Consider the following 23,835-nt stretch of genomic DNA (forward strand, 5'->3'; position numbering starts at 1 on the left):
CAGTTCGGGCTATTATTGTGGCAGAACCGCCTGAATTATTCCAGCTCAAGTGCGCTAATCATCGCTATTCAGCCGATACTAACTCAACGCACTTCAAACGGAACAATCCATTGGTCTGTCGGGTCTCCGCCCGATACAACCACGGTTTAATAGGATCGAAGCAGGTTTACCTCGCACGAAGGCGAGTTTACAATCACAGCACAGCTCATAAATTTTATTTTACAGAAACGCAAATAATATTACAAACCTTTTCAAACTTAATGTAAATTTATACAAACAGTGTCTAAAACGACAAGCTAAACAGCTTGTCCAAGTTTACAGCGGAAGGAAAAATAAATTCACGACTACACACGTCGCGAAGGTTAACACCATGCTCAGCCCAATTCCTGGTGTCACTCAGGAGGGTCACTGCCAGCCGGGGACGGATCCCACTCCACGGACCAGCCAAACGGAACAGAAGTTGGCCATGCAGAACTATCCATGGGGTTCTCGAAGGTCATACCTGAAAGATAGACTAGCAAGACTGAGTATACTAATACTCAGCAAGGCTTACCCGGGATTGGGTATACTTAGCCCTTAATTAGACTCATGAAGGCTTGAAATGGTTCTGAATTTTATTTTAGCTGAAAAGCAACAAAGAGTATGATCTACTTTCAAGCTTTCAAATTCTAATTTGATTATCCATTCCAGGTAAGCACCTATACTAGACAAGTAAGGTAGAGATTAGCATTCATCAGGATTATCTCAACAATAGTTACAGTTCTTACTCTATGTGGTAGAAGGAATAAGCAGTCTCAATCTCTACGAGAAAATGGACGATTCTGAATCGAATTTCACCCTTGCAAGGTAAGCCTAGCTCACACGCTTGGAACATCCAAAGATCGTTCCGAAGCAACCGTTTCCCTCATATTCCGGGTTATGGATTAGGGCCACCACAAGCGACTGCAGGACCGTACGCACACCAATTGTGCAGGACGTATGTCTGTAGCGCGACTACATGATCGTACTCCTGTCTGCTATGCAGAACGCACTCCCACACGTCGGTGCGTGTGTACAACAGAAATTAAAATAATCGAGTGGTGGAGACATGTCCATTTGCCGGGCCATTCAGGTACTAGGCTTACCGCTTTACCATATTTCGCGACATGTGGCTAATACTTTCAAACGCTTAGCTACCACTACCACACACTTCGACCTTATCAACTTTTATCAACACAGACGGGGTAACCTTCCGAGTCATGTTACCACAGATGACCCCGTCCATCATCCTTATAGTGATTGCAGAATAGTAAACATTCAACTCCTATATCGCGTGAGTGACAGGAAATCACCCGACTTTTACCGGTCCTATTAGCAGAGCGTCTATGCGATAAGGACTCGGGTACAATACATTGGATTCCTAAGGTTTATGCATCTAGGGTTTCATTTCAACTCCTAGACGTAATGCAAGATATATAGTATATATGTAAAATTGTAATAAATTGAAATACTGGGTTATGCACCGGGGCTTGCCTTCTTGAGTGGGGTTGGGGGCAGGAGTGTCAGAGACTTCTGAACTTTGATTCGGAGCTTCAGTTAGAGTCTTGGCGATGTTTATCGGGTCTTCAGAAAACCCTTGGTCTTGTTCCAGGATTAGCTCGTAGTCTCCGTCATCGAGCGTCGTCGATTCTACATGGTATGCAATGATTTAAGTGAGATGGTGCTTGAGTTAAAGATTTTATTTCACGATAAAGTTGCAATCTAATAAATTAATGAACATAAACTCATGTAACAAGGGTTGGGTTTCAAACTACCATCTATACTTAGGTCATGTTATTTTAATAGAATTACTTTGAAGTAATTCGACCAGTTTAGTTTTTATTTTGAAAACTATAAAGATTCTGACCTTGAATTTTTATGGATAAATTTATTTTCAATAAATAAGCTTATGGTGAATTTTTCATAATTTTTCTGGAAACAGAAACTAAAACATTTGAATTTGAACTCAAACTTCAAGTTTAAATTTAAACCCTGAGTAAATAGAACTATTAAGTCTTGAAAATTTAATTATGAACATATTAAGTTGTGGTAAAGAGATTTAATCATAGAAGCTTTAGGAATAAGCTTAATTAAATTTAAATTACTTCAAATTTGATTTGCAAAAGTTTAAAAGAATTTAAACTACAAAATAGCACTAAGCTTGAAACTTTTACACAAGCTCACACGTGACCTAAAGATACTACATACCAAAAATCATAAGAAAATAAGTTAGTTGCAAAAATTATACATAAAATACCCTTTTACACTAAGTTTAAAATAGATCAAAAAGCATTTAGTTTCAAACCAGACTTCATTAACAAAAGTTGTAGATCTTGAATTTTAGTTTATAACAAAACTGGTTTGGCAATTTTTGGATTTTTCTACAATTTTCTATGAATTTTACAAGTTAGCTGCTTTAAACACATGAAATAATAACAGGGTTTTGCAAAGAGGCCCCTGGTTTCTTGCATAAGGGACCCTAATACATAAACCTAGATTACAATTGGGTCCTTGCTGGGGGAAGACGACGGCCGTGGCGTCTGGCCGGCGTGTTCTCGCCGGCGGCGAGGGTTTGGCCGGAGAAGAACTGGTCCTGTACGACCTCCAGACTCTACTGAGGCTAGGGGTGGGTGATGTGTTCAAGGAATCGCGGCGGAGCATGGCCGGCGACGAGAGATCGCGGCGGCCGTGGCGGTGCATCATCATTCCCGGCGAGGGGCCGGTGAACGTGGGTAGTTAGGGCGCGCATGAGCTTTGCGTGAGTGCGGGGATGCTGATCCCGTACCCAATTTGGTTGGAGATGGGGCAGAAGGTAGTTGTCGACGGTGAGGTGTACTTCGGGCTCTTATCGGCGGTGAAGGAGGGGCGGGATCACTTCAGGGAGATGACATGGTGCTGTTGGTGCCCTCGGTCGGGGTAAAGAGGTCCTGTACCGGCGGGTCAACGGAAGGCCGAGCGGCAGCGGAGCTCGAAGCTCACCAGCGTGGGGTGATGGTTTGAGTGCGTCAGAACGAAATTGGATGGGCTGTAGAGCACTAGTGGGTCGCGGCAATGCTGCTAACGCACTGGATCGGGGTCCGGAGGTGGTGTGGGTGGCCGACGACGGTGGCCAGGAGGCGCGGCGGAGGTCGGGTGAAGGGGGTGGTCGGAGCAGGAGAAACTGAGCAAAATGTGTGTGTGCCAAAGCAAGAGCGAGTGCATAAGGAGCTCCAGAAGGTGTTCGGGGTCTAGAACAAGACGTGGTCACGTGGGAGCCAGAGCTCACCGTCGGCGATGTGCATGGCAGCCACGGGCGAGGTGCGGGCAGAGGCGGAGGTGGCGTGGCGCGCGGAGAAGAAGGCAGCGAGGAGAACTACGGCAGCGGCCGGCCGGAGAGCGACACGTGGGATCGCCAGGAAGCAGGAGCTGGCACTAGGTTGTAGTGGCGGCGAGCAGCGGCGAGGGGTGGCTCGGGTAGACGGCCGGGCGGCATGGCACGGCAAGGAGAGGCCAGCGCGGGGTCGGGAAGGCGGTGGGCAAGGCAGGAGAGGACGCGTGGATTGGTGCAGGGTGGCGCTAAGGCGGTGGGGGGCACGGCACATGGCCGGCAGAGCGGCGGCGGCGCGCGCAGAGAAGAAACAGAGGATGAGGGAGGGAGGTAGATGAAGGAGGACCCGGTTGAAATTTTCAGAGAGGACAGGGACCCACTGTAATTCTCAAGTAACTTTCAAACTAGAGCTCAAATGAAGATGGGCCCAAAAGCAAAAGTGTAGGGTTTTTCAAAATCTTCAACTTTGCTTTAAGGTTCATCTGCAGAAGAGCAACAGATTTGAAATTACTATAAAACTTAGCAAAGTTTCTAAACTTTATATAAATGCTATTTAAAAACTACACTACATATACATCCTATGTGTAGTTTCACCTATATTTGCGATTTAAACACAAGTTTTTGACTTTTTCCAAAACACCCCTTTTTGAATCCCACTTCCCTTTCTCATCTATTTAACGCTAAAGGGCCTTTATTAATTTATAATTATATAAAACCACCCATTTTTCTTAGCATTTACATTTTTAAACACACTTTCACTACATTTTACACACAACATCATACTAAAATTTAGGGTGTGACAATACTAAGTACCTGAGTGTCACAATTATGGATTACCATGTTGCAAGAGGTGGGGCAACAACAGATGGTGACGACGCCCCTTCCGATATTGGCCCAAGCAAATACGGCACATGCTCAAAGCTGTATCGCCTCTACCACAACACAACCATACTTGGTAGATTGCATAACAAGAAATACTCCCTACTTGTTGCTCTATCCGATCGGTAGAGCTGGGAAGACAAAAGAAGTTGCCAATGCACAGGTGAATCCGGTTGGGTGTTTATTTGAGGGAAAACCAATCCCGCCCCTATATGCATGCATACAAGTGGAGCAACTCTTGAAATCAAGCTATGTGGACAATGAGATAGACATCCCCACTGCAGATGGGAAGAATTGCCTTGGAAAATACGTTGATAGTACCATTCTGTGGCATAAATGAGATATCGTACTGATTGGTCCACAACCTTCAGGTGCTCTGGATCGTACCTCGCTAGCACCATAACAACAACAAGAGGGGGCAGCACCAGAGCGTACTCTACTAGCTCTGCCATCTCTACCGGCCTCGCGATCACCACCACCATGAGAGGCATCACCACTGGATCCACCATCACGAGAGCCATCATCACCACCGGCCCCGCTATCACCACCAGCTCCGCCCTCACTACAAACAAGAGAGCAATCACCACCTGCTGATCCGATTGCCCGATCACGAGAGCATACTCCAGCGTCTTAGCCAGCACCATCACCACCACAATAGCCGCCATAGATGCTGCCGCGAGTGATACGTGCTTACGGGAACCAGAAGGATAGCAAAGATGTTAAAGATATATGGCACGTCGCAAACACCGCAAACAAGTCAAAGGCTAAGTCAAAAGCTAAGTCAAAGGATGATTCCAATTCTAGTGCCAGTAGACGGCCCGGCGTTTCCTTGCCCCGCATAGACACGGACTTCAAATAGGATGTTGGGGTCAATACACTTCCAAATTTACCAGATTGTCCTAAAATATTTGAGTATGGTAAACCATTTCTACCTAACTAGGCAATCACAGCGGTTCCAAGTGCAATGTAGAGGATGCATAATTGGTACCTGAGGGCATGTAGGTAATTTAGATCAAAATCGGTTTATAGGGCAAATTAGATATAGCCTCTAGACAGATTTAGGCTAACTTTATATTCGGTGCTGTGATTTGTAGGTTAAATCATAGAGATATGCAATTGGTTGTTAGAGTTTGGTTTTTTTTAGCTTGCCAGATGGGGGCCCAAAGTCATGGTTGCAGGGTAAAACTTTGCCAACACAAATTGTTGACACACATAGCTATGGGATGTTGCAGTTAGTTGATTTCATTGCTGAGCACTACATGTGGGGTTTGAAGCAACATATAACTTTGTGGTGTGAGTTGGAGAGTGACTCTATTGAGATAAAATCTGATCAGTAATTATTTGAATGGTTTGAACTCAATGTTGACAAAGGAATAGTTCATATTGTTGCCTAGATAAATGATTTTGAGGGCCCATTGCAGTGTTCACCAACGAAACGTAGGTGCCACCCTTCTGTAAGAAATAGAGTGCCCACAACTGAGAGAGCCACAAATCTGAGAGGCAAATCCACATCCAAAAAGAAGAGAGCCACATATGAGAGTATAGGTGTTGATGATGAGGGCATGTACTCTGACACAGATTCACTTGTGGCACAAGTGATAGCAGCTATGATACCGATTTGGCTGCATCTTCTGACTCTAACGATGATTGCTCTGACCCTGAGTTTGACCCTGATGGTGAAATAGTTGATGAAGTTGATGAGTTTGATCCTCCCCCTTTTCATATGATGTTGATGATCCATGTATTGATGTTAATGTAGTCTTGCCGGATGTGGATCAGTGCAAATCTGCGGTTACACACCATGCTATATTGAATGATCATGCTTTTGAGATTGTGAAAAAGGACAAGACCAGATTTAGAGCAATATGCAAGAGTGCTGATACTGGTTGCAATTGGAAGTTTTTTGCATCTACAAGCAAGAAGTACATTGGCTGCAAGGTGCCCCATATTTTAACTCACAAAACTCTATTTTAAGTGGCTGTTTTTTATTTTTTAACTCACAAAACTCTTATTTATGTGGCTGTTTTTGCAGGTTAAGACAAGTGGTCTGAAGCATACTTGTGGTTTAGTCAACAATTGCGGTGGAACAATGGACACAAATAAATGGAACAATGGCCACAAATGATCATCGAGAAATTTGTTTTGAGAGCCAAGATTGGTAAAAACATGTCAGGAATAGTCATCCCATCTATTACCAATGCTCTCAATGCGAAATCTAAGACTATCAAGGATCATGAGGTACTAATATGAGGGGCTAGGACAACTGAAGTAACTGTGAACAGATTTAGGTATGATGTCAACTTGGAGCAAAAAATATGTACTTGTAGAGCTTGGCAAGTAACTGGAAAGCCCTGCACCCATGCATTAGCTTTCATTGCAAAGCTTAGTAGGAAGGTACAACTGGATGAGTTTGTCCATGAATACTTCTCTATTGATAGGTTCAGAAAGACATATGCAGGTACTTTCAGTCCAATGACATCCAAAGATAGTTGGCCACATGTTGATTTAGGCTACAAAATCAAGAAGCCTAAGTTGAGAAGAAAACCTGGGGGACCAAGAAAATCTAGGATCAAGGCATATGATGAGGCTGGCACTAGTAAGAAAAGGAAGACATGTTCTGAGTGCCATGAGCTAGGCCATACAGCTAAGCATTGCCAGGGAGGTCCCACTGCTAGTCAAAAGAGAAAACTCTCATCTTCACATAATGGAGAAGGAGAGGGGAGTACTGACCCAAGTGTACCACAATCATCAAAGTGAGTAGTGGATTAGCACAAACATTTATTTTGCATATCCCTTTATTCTTTGCTTTACTATCAACTTGTTCACTAACACAATTTTACTATCTTAATATGAAGTGCAAGTGCAAGTGCTGCAAGAGGAAGAGGAATGGGAAGGGGAAGGGGAAGGGGAGGAGCAAGAGCAAGTGGAATAGGGAGGGAAAGGGGAGGAGGAAGAGCAAGAGGAAGAGGAAGAGTGATAGGAGATTGAATCCCGATCTTCCGAGAGGTACGGTAAACTTGATTGGTGGAGAACTCGATGTTGATGATCCAAAGCTCTGAACGAACAGAACCCCACAATCACTACACCACGGCTCTGTTGGTGATCACCCGTGTCGCATGAATAACTTCACCACGAAGGCTTATCCTTGCAAGCGCAATCAAGAACACAAGCAAGAACAGGAGATGCAATCAAACAGACTTGATTACGAGGTGGAGTCTCACAAACCGATGAACGGTGATACTGTTCGATGACAGATTGAATCTAAGCAAAACCCCAAACCCTAAAGTGGCGACGGCTACTGAATAAAAAGAAGTTAGGGCATGCAAGTTTCCTGGATGCAACCCTAACGGGCTTCAACACGGTACACGGGCCAACGTCCCAACAGACGGTGACACAGCACCCTGACAGATTCTAGATGCCCACTTGTGTCAATGATTCCTGTCGACTCAAAAGGAATTTTGAGGTGGAACTGGTGCCATTGGAAGCTCTATGAAATTCTGGTTTGAACCATATATAGAACGTTCAAATCCGACTCCGTATGTGACCAGGGCGTCAGTTTTGGTGAAGTAAGATTCTGGAATCTGAGGTGGACTCGAATTTGATATAATTTAGGACTCTGACTTGGGTTGGACGTCCCTTGCTGGTCCTCTCCCCCTCCATGCCTATCTTTGAGTACTCCATCATCATCTCCATGATTCCTAATTATAATAATATTTTTAGGTAGCAATCTATTCTCAAAATAAGTAAACAAATAAAATAGGAACAAGCTCACCTTGTCTTTAGCACGAATGGTTGTACATAAGCATATCACATATTCATCATCCATGTCCTCATCATTCTCCCCTTCTTGAAAGCAAACCGTCCTCGGTTTGAGTGCAGGTGTTGAAGAGGTCCTATTTAATAGCCAACAATGCTCCCCTTGTTGGAAGTGAACCTGTTTCTTAAAAACCAAACTAGAGGAACTTGATATTATAGGATTAGTGTTACTGTAGCTCTCTATATGACCTTATTGGTGTTCAACAAAAGATGCTTTTAGATCTGAACAAATATAAACTCGATGTACCATATATTGTCCATTATAATTATACCTTCCAATAAAATGATAAGTATGATTATGCAAACGTGTCAATTTAGAACATGCAAAAAGTGTATCCTCCAAACAATTCAGATTACACAACATATCAAATTCAATATAACCCAAAGTATTTAAGTAAGATAACAATTTGAGCTCATCATGCGCACCAGTTATAGGAACAAAAATATTATTTTCAGCACATGTGGTTGTTTTAGAAACAATAATATCAATCTGTGTCATAAGATGTGGCACCGAAACAACATAAGCATCATCACACAACTTTTCTTTATCACAAGGAATATCAAGACAACCATCTTGTGACAAATATAAATTAAGAAAATATTTCACTATAGATTGCTTACAAGTTCTTTCTTCTCCAACGGGTTGTCTCTCGCATCCTCGCTCTCAACATCCTATATATAATCTGCGGAAGAAGTTGTAGGCTGTGGTAGATGAGTCACCATCGTGTCTATCCATTCAACAAGTCCTGAAACTCTCTTCAACTTTTCAGTGCCCATGTTGAATGCATCACACAGAGCTCTCATCATGTCGCGGAGCTCCAGACGGGATGTTCCTGTCATTTTAGTGAAAATAAAAGAAGACAATAATAATATGACCCCTACGACTACTCAAGCGAGTAGATGTGAAATCACACAGTATGAAGCATCTTACCCCGCTCTTACAAGGTTCTTACCAGCACTGCAAGTGGCAAACGGTGGCAGGAGTGATAACACGTAGAGCGTGGGTATGATTGCAAAGGAGTACCTGTTCTAGTTGAGAGAAGATTATATATGTGGAGCTTTTGGAGGCCAAATATAGTGATGAGGTGCAACACAATTCGATAACAGATAGCAAAGATGAATAAGTACCCAAGTACTTGTTAAAGTTGCTGGCCTAAACGTATTTCTAGAATAGTTCAAGCTAGCAGGTCATGCACTGAATCACAAGGGACACAAAGGATGCAAGCACTTTTGATTTTTTTTCTTCTTTTTTTTGTGCGGCTCTTTTTTTTTGCACTTGCACTTGCCTTTTTTTAATATCTTTGTTTTCTCAAAAGTGCCGCAAGAACAAGATACAATTGAAGACAATCATAAAATCCTCGTCTATATAACACAAATTTTCAGGTTCAAATTCAACAGACTATCTGACCTTCTTAACAGCCTCAAATGTCAAAACGCATAATACCAAAGTCATAGATCTACTTTTTATCTTCAATTTCAGTATATGGAACACCTATTTTGAAATAAGGAAGCTAGAGATATGGGCCCCGAAATAGAGACTGCTCAACAATTTCTGGGTCACAAACAGATTCTGTACCTATGCATATTACTCCCTGATATCTATTTTCCTGAAAACTCTTACTGTTGACAAAGTTATAGATAATTTCACAAGCTTTCCATAGAGTATAAGAACACTCAAATCTGAGTTTGTATGACCGAGTTACGATCAAAATACCGAACTGGACAGAAAAAAATCTAAAATGCACGCGACGACGAGATTGAAACGGACAAGATACGACCATGCAAAACGTAAACTAAACAAAAAACATGACCCAAACCAGCAAAAAAAACTATGGCTAGGGCATAAATTCAACGATGCAGACTCTGAAAATGAAAGTGCAAAGGCTAATCGATGGTTGTAGGATGGGGAAACAAATCTTTTTAGAGTTTTTTTTGGACTTTAGGACAAGGAACAAAAATCAATCTAAAGGTCACACGATAATACCTCACGGGCAACCTGATAACTGATACCACTTGATAGGAGGTTGAATCCTGATCTTTCGAGAGGTACGGTAAACTTGATTGGTGGAGAACTCGACATTGATGATCCAAGGCTCCGAACGAACAAAACCCAGCAATCACTACACCACTGCTCCGTTGGTTATCACCCATGTCACACGAATGACCTCGCCATGAAGGCTTATCCCTGGAAGCACAATCAAGAACACAAGCAAGAACAGGAGATGCAATCAAACAGACTTGATTACGAGGTGGAGTCTCACAAACCGATGAACGGCGACACTGTTCGATGACAGATTGAATCTAAGCAAAACCCCAAACCCTAAAGTGGCAATGGCTACTGAATAAAAAGAAGTTAGGGCATGCAAGTTCCCTGGACGCAACCCTAACAGGCTTCAACACGGTACACGGGCCAACGGCCCAACAGACGGTGACACAGCACCCTGATAGATTCTAGACGCCCATTTGTATCGATGATTTCTGTTGACTCAAAAGGAATTTTGAGGTCGAACTAGTGCCATTGGAAGCTCTATGAAATTCTGGTTCCAACCATATGTAGAACGTCCAAATCCGACTCCGTATGTGGCCAGGGCGTCAGTTTTGGTGAAGTAAGATTCTGGAATCCGAGGTGGACTCGAATTTGATATTGTTTAGAACTCTGACTTGGGTTGGACGTCCCTTGCTGGTCCTCTCCCCCTCCATGCCTATCTTTGAGTACTCCATCATCATCTCCATGATTCCTAATTATAATAATATTTTTAGGTAGCAATCTATTCTCAAAATAAGTAAACAAATAACATAGGAAAAAGCTCACCTTATCTTTAGCACGAATGGTTGTACATAAGCATATCACATACTCATCATCCATGTCTCTCCCCAAATATATTCTTATTATGTTTGTATCCATACGAGTCATGTCCTCATCAAAGAGGAAGGACATGGAGTTTGGCTTCTTTGTTAGGCATAGATTCCCAAATGTGATGTTTGCCATTTGACTTGTATAAGCCCGCTACTACTTGGTTTTACTCCTGGACATGTATCCTTGCTTTTGTTGGACTTGTATGTGGGAATATGATCTGGACATGATGGTACCCCTGTTTGGATATGATGGAATGTGATCTGTTGATTTGGTGGACATATATATGTGTGTTATGGTGCTTTTGTTGGACATATATATGCAAGTTATGTGCAGTTGAACTAAAATGCACGTTATGTCATGTTGCAGCTAAAAATTTGAAAAAATTATCAAATTTTGATCATGTTTAAAAGTTTTAAAATTTGGTTTGAATTTTCTTGAGAAAATTATTTTTGGTCCTGTCAAAATGTTGTCCAGATGTTCTATTCAAAACAAGGGTAAAATCACAAAGTTCACATAATAGTACGGGTAAATCCACAAGCGCAAATTGGTCTTTGTACACCAATTTTAACACCGTTAACTAGCTTTCACGGATCATGGGCAAATGCTCTCTTCGTTTTGAAAAAGCGGGGGTAAAATCGCACAGTTGAAAAATTAGGGACAAAATCACCATTTCACTTCAACACAGAGGCAAGAATGCCAAAACCCCTAGGTGTTATGATGGTACAATGGCAAGACCAAGCCGATACCATATATGCGCGATATAACATCGGGTAAGTCTAATTTAGATCTTTTGTTACAATATACACTAGCTCCGCTCCATAGCTAAAAACATATATAATATTTTTGCAGAAATCACTGAATTGCTTTTTTGCTACAACCAAAGCTTGGAAGATTCATTGTATTTGACTCGATGGATTGGCCAAAGAGTAGATACAGAGAATTCTTATTATCCTCAAATTGTTAGCGAATTTCTTATCTTCTAAACATACATCATGCTAATTTTTCCATAAAAGTATATATTTATAAACTAACTTCTGATTTCTTTCTTTTTAAAACAGGGCTTACGGGCACTACATTAGTAAAGGAGGAGCTCATTCCCCAAGAAAAATAAAGAAATAACTCTACGCACAAACTTCTCGAGCGACAAGCAACCTGTTGGTACCGTGTATTGCAGTTATTATATGTGCGAGCATCTCATGGTGTAAGGGGCTTACACAACTGATCCTGAACGAGTAAAGGACTACTCTTTATTAGGGATAGATGTATATGTGTATATTATTTTTGCATCTATCTATCACTTGCTTAATTTCTGCGTGGATTCATTAATTGCAGATTCACCCAAGAAAGAAGGATGGGCCACTCCATGAGAAAGAACTTCTAGAAGTAGTTGCCGATTTATGTCGTTTCATTATGCATGAGGTGTTCCACCCAATGGGCATAATTTTTAATCAAGACGGGGAATTAGCAACGAACTCTAAATATATTGTTCTTCATCAGTGGGAGAACCCGCAGCACCGCCCCTTCTCAAGTAGTGTTGGAAACTAGGCGAGAAACATGTATTGAATCAGCACTTTAATGATGTACTTTAATGTTGCACTATCATAATAATATATATTCTATATGTATACGATTTATTTTTGTATGTGTAATTATTTATATTCATGAAACATATTCCATATCAATCACTAAGATATTCGATCACGCACTAGCTTGATAGGTTAAAATTGGCGAGAAACAAAATTTTAAAAGGTAGCGGAAACAGATTTGAAAAAATTAAATTCAAATCATTGAAATTTAAGGCGGGAAACTCATTTCTAGGGGAAGGTCATGACCCGCTTCTATAAATCAATTTTTAGGGGCGGATGAGCTCAAAGCCCGTCCTTGAAAATGGTCCTTTTTAGGGGCAGGTTATGGGCTCACCCTGCCCCTAAAAAGTAGTTTCCTAGGGCAGGTTAGGGCATGACCCATCCCTGAAAATAGCTTTTTAGGTGCCGGTTTGGTACCCGCCCCTGCAAACAGCTATTTTTAGCTGCGAGAAATGAAACAGGTACCACAGCGGTCCCTACAAATGGATTTCTACCCGCCCCTAAAAAGCATTTTCACAGTAGTGATTGTTGTCAATTACTGTAATTTAACGTTGAGTCCTGATGTAGCTGACAGCTCAAATAAACATATGAAACTATCTAGACAACTCAGATCAGCTACAGTGTTAGGACAAATGAAATGATTTGGTTGGTTCCAAATTGCAATTGTACAGCCAGAAACATTAGCCTCAACACGAAGCTGTCACAAAGGACGTAGCAGTACAAGCAACTAAAAACATCCAAGCTGTACTGCTATAATTAGTGAACTTACATAGCTATACATGAGCTGTTTCCCTTCTCTTTCATAGATTCTTGCAATGAGACGTATAGTAAAGTCAGATGGGTACCCGTTCAAAAAAATGTCACATGTGGACCAAATCAAGAGGTACGGTTCATCATGTGCAAGTAGGATTGGTCAAAACTAATCATAGGTAAGATTATGAAGCAACAAGTGAAATTGATGTTCATTATTGATTGTCAGATTAGATGGTATACAGTCATACAGATATAAAAACAAGGGCAAGTTCTTTTGTTCTAGATTTATCTTTATCATCTTGCAAATTTTGATGTGGTGGTGCATGTGAAATAAGATTAATTATGAACTTATGATTATACACGAGCTTTCAAACATTTTACGGGCACATGCTTTGCTCTAGTTATATGATCAGTGTTGTCGCTCTATAACTTACACGTCGTCAAATCTTTTTTTTTACTAAATACAATACGGACCTATATGCTCGCATACGCGTACGCACACTTACCCTTATCCCCATAAGAATAGTGCTAGTTAAATTTTAGGATTAATTCAGGAAAATACAAGCACGCTTGCCGAGTCGAAAACTTGAACCTGACCGTGCAGGTTCCACAACAAAGAACCTTACTATATGAGCTATACATCGTCAAACTTAACAGACTTTCACAATTGGCATACACAACAGTAACTGATATCTGACAATTAATATTTTTCTCCTTGTAGCAGTGAATAAATCAAGAAGGTCATGAATGAAACGAAAATTTTGATTGTACTTACAATTTAATTAGTTCATTGTTGAATTGCTACCCTTCTTTCATCCATAAGTAATCCTTATTGGCCATAGCTTATTTCAACAGTCTTAAAACTCTAGCAGAATCTATAGCCGACCACAGATTGTATCTAATAGAGCACTCGAACGCACAACCTCCCTCTACAGATGCAGGAGCCTTACCGCTACACGACGAATTGAGCCAAGAAGCACTACCTAGCTCTAATCCATAATGCGGTCCCAAACATTAAGAAACAACTTGGAAAGAATCTAATTAAGCGGAACTGGCATAGTAGTAAATAGTGCTGCTTTTGCCATAAGGATGAGACTATTCAACATTTATTTTTAAAGTGCCGTCTACCTAGTACGGTATGGACGCACATACATGCTACTTTTAGGCTTCCACAGCCATACAGTGTGGCACACATGTTTGGGATTGGACCGAGGGGGATTAGTGCTATTTTTAAACCTCTAGTGTTACTTGGAGAAGCAGCTACATGTTGGTGTCTGTGGATGAGCAGAAATAATCTAACTCACATCTTTTTTGCAGATTATCTTCACAGCTTCGCATTAGCTTCACACGTGGGATATCCTCTGGAAGCCTACTACGCAGGGTTTAGTTGCATCTGCATCTCAGCGATTGACACAAATGGTTAAGAATTTTTTTAGCCAAGCATATGTGTAGCGGTCTAATCTACGGATTGATAGTTATTACTCGTTGGAGTGCCTACTTTGTCCCTTTTAAGGCTGTGTGTTTTAGGCAGAGGTCAGAATTTTTTCAAACATTCTTGTATCACCTTGATGTAACTATACTTGAATTTAATAAAATTTCCCCTTTCGAAAAGCTCTAATAGAGCACTCGTGCTACAACTCTAGAGGTTGCTGATGCCAAAATTTGCTACTCTCAAGATCGGCCATATCTCTCTTGCTCAAAATTGACGATCCTCCACCTCTTGCCATGCAACACCCAGACTCCGACATCAAGCAGGTTCATCATCAGGACATTAAAATTCCTGAATGGCTGCTTCATGGTACGGAGAGGATTTATCACGGATAAGATGGAGTTCAAGCATGCTTCAATTCAGAAATTCCACTTTGTGAGATCATCTACGACATCTAAAGGCTGATTAGCAAGGTTACCTTTCTCAGCACTTTCTTCACAAATCCTTATTTCTCTCCACATAGGATCATCTCTGTGAGATATGTATTGGTACAACTAGCTAGCTCGGAGTGAAAGTGCCTCTAACCTAGTGGTTAAAGCGCCTGAATACAATCCAGCAGGTGTAAGTTCAACTTATCATGGAAGCAAATTAAAAAGGATCTAGTTTAAATAAAAAATATAAAAAAGGTATGAGCCTCCCCTTCTGAACTTGAGTCAAAAACTAGCAAACCCGAACCATGCTTATTTCAGCGAAGGTATAATAATGTTCTGTCCAGCTATCTCTTATGGTTTTAGTTCTGTAGTCCTATGGTTCTACTAGATATTTGAACGTAATAAGTCCGATCATTTGAGGAGCTTCTTCTTCGATAGCGTTGATACTACTTTTATATGGAGGGTGCCGTGTTTCTCTTTTTCTCGCTTGAAGTGAACGGGTCGTAGATCTAAAACGACAAGGGCCGCACGGTGCAAACAGTCGATATGGACTCTGCCCTTTGTCAATATCCTCTGGTCCCTGTCGACAGGAACCGAATGACCTGCCCTGTTGCGCGTTTCGCTATCGGGTGTGGACGGCACGCAGCAATCGTTTACTCTAAGCCCGCCCAACAAGAAAGGGCGAGTCACTATGAAAATAATCGGTGCTCGTAGACTAAAAAGGAAGAGGGTGAATTATACAAATTTAAAACCTTAACCTATAGCTTAAACTAGTTTGCACAAAACTTAAATCAGAACATGCTATCTAAATGTGCAACTAAGATTCAACTAGGGTGAAACTTCTATTCTAAAGAGTTTTGCAACCTATAGTCAAACATAGTAAGATACTACACTAAGAATGAAAAGGCACACAAGTTGCAAAAGTAATGCGAAAACAAAAAGAGAGGATAAGAGGAAGCAAACTATTAACGTGAGGATTTATCCCATAATATCGGTAACCATTGAGCCATCCCTAGTCTATGTTGGTGAAGCACTCATTAAGAATATTGCTCCCGGTCACCAAGTTTCTTCTGGAACTTTTCTTAACTTGCCACAAAGGCTAGACCACTATGGCACACACCAAGTCCCCGGTCATCTTGATACCGCTTTTCACTAAGGAGCTTCTCTGCAAAGGATGGGGTCTCCACGTCTCCCGCACAAAGCCGTCGTCGCCACTCCACATCAAGCCGGATGATGAGGACATCACTCCTTTGGATGCACACAATCCTCTGCTGGACATTCAAGGTCCAATCACTAGAGCTCTCGCGCGATAATTGAATTTAGAGGTAAGCTCATTCCTAAGCACTTCCTTTTATGATTTTGAAAATAGATTATTAGCTAATGATTATATTATGATTAGGAACGAAGGAGAGGACCAGGGGATATGTGGAGAGGAGCTTGGAGTTTGACAAGGCCATCAAGGGACGCCCAAGACACTTGGAGGCCCAATACAACTCAGCTTCCAATATGGTTGGAGTCCATCTCGGAGTCTAGAAGCAGTCTGTCTTAGATTGGACGCCCAAGCCACATACGGAGTCCGATTTCGACATTCGACATATAGTTGGAAACATATTTTCATAGAGCTTCCAATAGCACTGATCCCATGACCAAATAATGCCTGAGTCAATGGGAATCATCGAATCAAATGGACGTCCAGAATTTATCTCGGTGTTGCGCCGCCGTCTTTTGGTCTGTTGGCCCGTGTATCATATTGGAGCCCATTAGGGGTAGTCCAGGGGTCTTGCACGCCCCTAAACACTTTATATTTAGTATAGTCGCCCAAGTTAGGGTTTGAATTTTGCTTAGAATATTTTATCAAGGACAGTTTCGCCATTTGTTAGTTTGTGAGATCCCAACTTCGTGAGTTAATCAAACATTTGCAATTTTGGTTGCATTCTTCTTTGTTCTTACTTGTGTTCTTCGATTCGCAGGCAGGGATTAGCCTTCTTGGTGAGTTCGGCCGTGTAGCACCGATCGATAATCTGAGAAGACGTGGTGCTGCGATTGCGGGGTTCGAAAAGTGTTGTTCAGAAGCCAGATTGAATTGTGCCGCGACTCCACCAAATCGAGAGTTAACAGAACCTTTCGGAAGATCGGGAACGCTAGTTCACATCAGTTGGTATTAGAGCTTCTGGTTCACCGTCAGGTTCACCCTTAACCTAGTTCGTGTATTTTCACGTTCATCCTAGAGTCCACATAAAAGTCCAAAAAAATTTTAGTCGTTAGGTTTTCCCTGTCCCAGACCTTGTTCAGCCTTTGCATAATTCTGTTTCAGAGTCCGTAGTGTTGAGTTTGTGTCCTAGTTCATGTTTTTGTTGCTAGTTTACTTCGTGTCTAAGTTCAGTCATGTGATCCCCATCCGCTGCCACCATATTCATCCATCCGATCCAATTTCCATCTTAACAAAAATCTAATACAGAGGGTCCTCATTAAAATAGGCATAACTTTTCGCTTGGAACTCGGACTGAGGCGTTCTTTTTTTCAAATTTTCCTTTCCACATATGATTCCCTTGCTTTGCTGAGTTTGGCGAATTCAGAATTTCTAAACAAAATTCAGAAGATTGTCTATTTTTCTCAGAAGTTCCAGCACCCATTTTAAAGAAAGCTCGTGATTTTCTACAGATCACATCTTACGTCAGATTGAGCTGATACTTTGTGGTGTTCCTATTCCCGTGCTCCTGGTTGAGAAAAAATATCAGAAAAATAAAAGAAAAATAAAAAAATTGATTTCTACGAGTGCTAAAAGACAAAACAGAAGGCACATAGAAATGATACACTTGTTGATATCGTGTGCGTTGCTGGTTACTTGCTGATATCGTATCGTTGCTGATCTTCATTGTTTCTTTCTTGCTCCTTACTTGTTGACAATTCTGTTATAAGGATACGAGTAGACCAGCAACTAAGAACAAGCAATTCGGACTTTTATTCAGCATTGCTATCTGTTATTAACTTGTGTTCCACTCACATACTTGGCCGTCCTATAGCTCCACATACTACTTTTGGATAACACAGGTTTTTGACCCTTGCAATCGTGGGCTACATCTCCCAGGTATCCTTTATCTTGCTGGTAAGAACCTTGTAAGAGCTTGGTAAGGTGTTTCCTTTTTGCTGTGTTGATTGAGAGGCACCACTACCCCTGCATATTAGATTGTTAGGGATAACCTTTACTGTTTGTTGTTGTTCTTGTATCTACAATGCCAGGTGACGATGGAAATAACACTCCTAAGGACATCAACGACTGTGTCAGCCAAGAGCAACTACAATCTGCTGTAAACAATGCTTAGAAAGATATGAAGGAGACGATCGTCAAGACCGTCACTGACGCGTTCATTAAACTCAAGCTCGGCGACATCATTGAGAGGTTGGACAGGAGGGTATCCACGCTAGCTGATAGGGTTGCTGTGCTGGAACTCGTCAACCGACCTATGAAGACACCGGACACCCCGAGGATGAGGTGTATGATGCCCATGGTAATATAGATCACGTAGCTACACGACAAGCTTGGCTACGACGTTGTCTTTTCAATAACACCACAGGTATGGGCAGTACTGGTAATCGTAATCATGCTCTCGATGATCCTTATGCTAAGATTAAATTTACCATATCTTCTTTTTGGGATATTATGATGCTGAGGGATATCTTGATTGTGAGATGACAGTAGAGCAAAATTTAGTGCCCACCTTGTTCCTGAGCAGCATAGAGTTAGACAAGCCACTAGTGAACTTAAAGACTTTGCAATCATTTGGTGGACTGATTTAGCTGCAGAGGGCACTTCACCAGTACATGGGAAGAACTTAAGGTTGCTATGCGTGATAGATTTGTTCCACCATCTTATACTAGAGACATGCATAAGAAATTGATGTGCTTAGAACAGGGAGATAAATCTGTGCAGGACTACTATGGTGAGCTTCAAAAAGTTTAATGCATTGTAGCATAGTGGAGGGAACCGAGGACTCTATTTGTCGGTTCTATTCTAGTTTGCGGCAGGAAATTCAGGACATCGTTGACTATAAAGAATTTAATACTATGAACCAGTTGTTCCAGTGTGCTATGCTTGCAGAGAAGGAATTGCAGGGATGTGAGCAGCAGAACAAGACCAGCGTCCGGACATCCTTTGTGCCACGTACGCCGGTCCATTTGGGGCTGGCCAAGCCCTCCAGCTTTCGGACGCCCACATCAGCAGGCAAACGACCTGCCATGAGTGGTGTTCTTGCTGCACCAAACAAACCTTCCACACATGCTGCAGATTCAGGTAAAAAATCATTGCAGGTACCTACCCAAAGTTCCTCGTCCGTTGCCTTGACGGGAAGCACTTCCGGCATTCAGTGCCATCGCTGCCATGGGATTGGCCATGTGAAGAAGGATTGCCCAAGTCAGTGGGCATATGTGGTGACAGAAGATGGAGGTTACATCAGCACCTCCGATGTAGAAGAAGATGATGATGATGATGATGTTGCTACCAATGATGACGAGGACCATGTCCTTGGTGGTGGAGATACTTCGGGCTACATGAACATCATTGTTCAGTGTGTGCTCCGCATGCAAATTTAGCAGACCGAAAGGCTACAACGCCACAACTTGTTCCAGATTTTCTTCGTCATCAAGAACCGTCATGCACGTGTGATTATTGATGGAGGAAGCTGCAACAACTTGGTGAGTTCAGATTTGGTCACGAAGCTTTGCTTGACCACACGACCGCATTCACATCCATACCATATTCAGTGGTTTAATGATTCTGGAAAAGCTAAGGTAACAAAAACTTGCAGAGTTTTCCTTTTCCATTGGTGCCTATGCTGATTTTGTTGAATGTGATGTGGTACCTATGCAAGCTTGTTCACTTTTGTTGGGTCATCCTTGGGAACATAATAATGATGCTACACACTTTGGAAGGTCCTTGGGAACATGATAATGATGCTACACACCATGGAAGGAGTAATAAATACACTTTTATGCATAAAGAAAAAAAATTACTTTGGTTCCTTTGACCCCTGCTGAAATTGTACAAGCTGATAAGGAAAGAGCTGCTAGTTTGAACAATGTTAAATCTAAAAACCAGCAAGTTGCTAATTCTATTTTTCCACCTAAAAAGGAGAAGCCCCCACCTAATTTAAAGGCCAAGGGAATTAAATTAAAGTGGGGAGTTATGCTTGCAACAAAATGTGACCTTGCTGAAATTTCTGATGAAGATGTATGCTATACTTTGATATGCAAACAAGCCTTGTTTTCACTTGATGATATTGCTAGCTCTTTGCCTCCTGCTATCACTAACATTTTACAAGAGGATGAGGATGTTTTTCCAGCTGAGATACCCCCAGGGCTACCACCTATGAGAGGGATAGATGTCAGATCTGGGATTATGGGACTGCGTACATAACGTAGTTCATACAGGAATAAGGGATAGGACATGTCTTATACCTTATCTATATTGCACTATACTCACATGCGAAGTAGAACTAGACGATACAAAAGGAAGCTACTCGAGTTGCACTCGAGTACGGTTCCTAGGCTAGTGTCGGACTAGGATTCATATAACCCTATCTTCCGGATATATAAGGGCAGGCAGGGACCGCCTCAAAACACAATATTAACACCCAAGGCAATACAAACCACCAAACAAGACGTAGGGTATTACGCACAACGCGGCGCGAACCTGTCTAAACCTTGTGTTGCTTGCAACTTTGAGTTCCTGATCTTGGCGTCACCCTACCTAAAAGTTACCACCACAGATATACCCTTCGGTGGGCAGGTGGGAAAACACCGACAGCTGGCGCGCCAGGTAGGGGTGCGCATCGAAGATCCACCGCCGAACTCAATGGCATCGTTCAAGTTCACCAGTGCCGTGCCCCCCCAGGGCACGACGTTCATTTTTGGCTCATGGGTCTACGTCGCAGATGGCGCGGGCAATTTTCATCGGTTCACCATCGACATCATGAAGCCGAAAACTCTCACAGCGAGTTTTCATAGCGACCTCGATGAGTTCGTCGATAATCTTGACGACTTCTCGACCCATGGCTCCACTACGAAGACTGAGGAGGAGTCCGTTTTCAACGCGACTCTACCCCGTGCTGCAACGACCACGCTCGGATCGGACCCGCTCCAATCTGAGAAATTGCGTAACCGATCACGACTCGGTCTACGCAATGCGGCCACTAAACATCAGGAGGACAACAACTCCGAGTCCCTCTCCTTATTGGAAAAGGACTTGGACTATTTGCTCCAAATCGGAAAACCCGAAGCCACCGCACGTCGGGGGGCTGTGGGTTGTCTTGGTGACAACGGTCTGATGATCACCTCCACTCCAGAGGGTTGTTTCGTGCATTGGAAGGGCATGAAACTCTCCAATCTACTTGCAGATGAAGACCGACTCGTGGCACACCTCGAGCCCTTGCCTTTTCAGGAAGGCAAGCCATTAGCCACCATGGTAGAAGAATCGACTGAGCTAGTCGAAGCGAGCTCCGATGAGCTCATATCACGTCAAGTGTTAATGGCGGAGGAGGGCGAGGATGATGGCATCTCACCCAATGACGCACTTGATATGATATCCGAAGATGAGTCCACAGCCAATGCCGGCGACGAAAACAACACTGAGCGTGAGGCACGAAGGGCCAGGAATAGAGCTCGTGCAGTCTGGCAAAGGAGGGTCAACGAGCGCATGCGATCTATGCATCATGAGCTACACGCCGAAGTTGCTGCCGTGAGCGAGCGGGGCTTCAGAACTCCCATGGCCAACATCGCTAGGGTAACTGCCATACTCGAACGCAGTAACAATCCAAATCTATGCCAAGCACTTCGCTACGTGCAGAGGGCATGGATTCAGCTCGATCAACAAAACCCGGCGTCCGCCATCGGAGAAGAACACGTGGGCGAAAGCCGCAGCCAGTCTAACAGTCGAATGGCAGGCGGCCTTCCTCGACCTCAGCGAAGCAATAACAATGACAACACTCGTGGGAGTCAGGCCACTGGCGGGAGGCAGCAGCCACCTCCAGGAGGCAACCCGCGACAGCCCAATCATCGGAATCCTCCAGAAGACCTGCACCAGAGAATCAATGAAGGACGCGATGCGCGATCCATAATTGATTCCAGACGCAGAGAGCGTGAAGTAGCCGATACAGAAGGTACCGACTGCAGTGATTGCTTTCCTGCATTCACAGCACGGTTCAGCAGTTACAAGTACCCTGAGGGCTTCAAGCCGATTGGGATCACCAAGTACGACGGCAATCAAGCTCCTCAGCAATGGCTACGATGCTACTCCACCGCCATAGAAGTCGCAGGAGGCTCCAACATCATCAAGGTTGTCTACTTCCCCATGGCTTTGGACCCTGCGCCGCTCACATGGCTGGAGAGCCTCAAGAACAACTCGATCGACTCCTGGGAGCAGCTCAAGAAAGTCTTCATCGACAACTTCCAGGGGGCGATCACCCGTGCAGGTACTCATCATGACCTTGCTCAATGTAAACAGGAACGCAACGAGCTCCTACGGTCATACACACGCCGTTTCTTTGATGTGCGAGCCACCATTGCGAACATCTCGGAGGAGGACATTATCGACTGCTTCTACAATGGCATCATCGACTCAGGCATCTACAGAGACTTTGGGCGGAACAGACCAAAAACTGTTGCAGGACTTCGTGACATGATGCACGACTGGTCTGAGCAAGAGGAAAAGATGCGGGAGCGGTTCCCATGGCACAATGACAACAACCTGAGGCGCACAAATGACAATCGTACCGACAAAAGCCAGCGGGACTACTCGGGTCCATCCTGAAAGCGCAAGCCAGACGACCTCGTCGTGGCTGTGGATCATCCTTCACGAGGCATGAAGACAACGACGTAAGAGGAGTTTGAAAAGCTTCTGTAGAAGAAATGCCCATGGCATCCAGGTGCCAATCATGCGGCAATTGATTGCTACCACCTCCGGAGGACATTCAGCAATCCCGGTAGCAGCAAGAAGAACAAGCCAGCGGATAAAGAACCCGAAGAGGATGACCAAGGGGACAAATCGCACAACGCGAAGTTTCAAGATGCCTCCAAAACCATCAATGTCATCTTCGGAGGTGATGAAGAGATCAGTTCCAGGAGGGAACAGAAACTGCTTCTCCGAGAGATCATGTCCGTCGAGCCGGCGGTACCACGACCACTCCGGTGGTAGGAGGTCCCCATCTCGTTTTCACGAGACAATCAGTGGACCAGCTTCTGAGAACCCGGCAAATTCCCCCTGGTCCTGGACCCAGTGGTGGCAGAAGTCAAGCTCACCAGAGTACTCATCGACGGTGGAAGTGGTCTCAACCTCATCTTCGCCAGCACGTTGAGAAAGATGGGCTTGGACTTAACGGACATGCTCGTCCCAAGCAAGTCACCCTTCTACGGCATTGTCCTAGGCAATGCAGCACATCCACTTGGCACGGTGGTCCTTCTAGTCACCTTCGGCACGAGGGAGAACTACCGCACTGAGTTCATCAAATTCGAAGTTGCCAACTTCGAATCTTCATATCAAGCCATACTGGGCAGACCGGCACTGGCCAAATTCATGGCAGTGCCGCATTATGTTTATTTACTTCTCAAGATGCCAGGACAAAGTGGGGTACTCACTCTTTGAGGCAACTTGAAGAAGTCGTATGACTGCAACCAGGAGGCCATCCAGTACGCTTCAACTACGCGTGTGACAGATGCTTCCGGAGAAGTACTCGCGGCCGCGCAACAACTCTCCCAAGCCATGCTGG

This window comes from Panicum hallii, chromosome 1 (genome assembly GCF_002211085.1).
Source record: "Panicum hallii strain FIL2 chromosome 1, PHallii_v3.1, whole genome shotgun sequence".
In the NCBI taxonomy this organism is placed as follows: domain Eukaryota; kingdom Viridiplantae; phylum Streptophyta; class Magnoliopsida; order Poales; family Poaceae; genus Panicum; species Panicum hallii.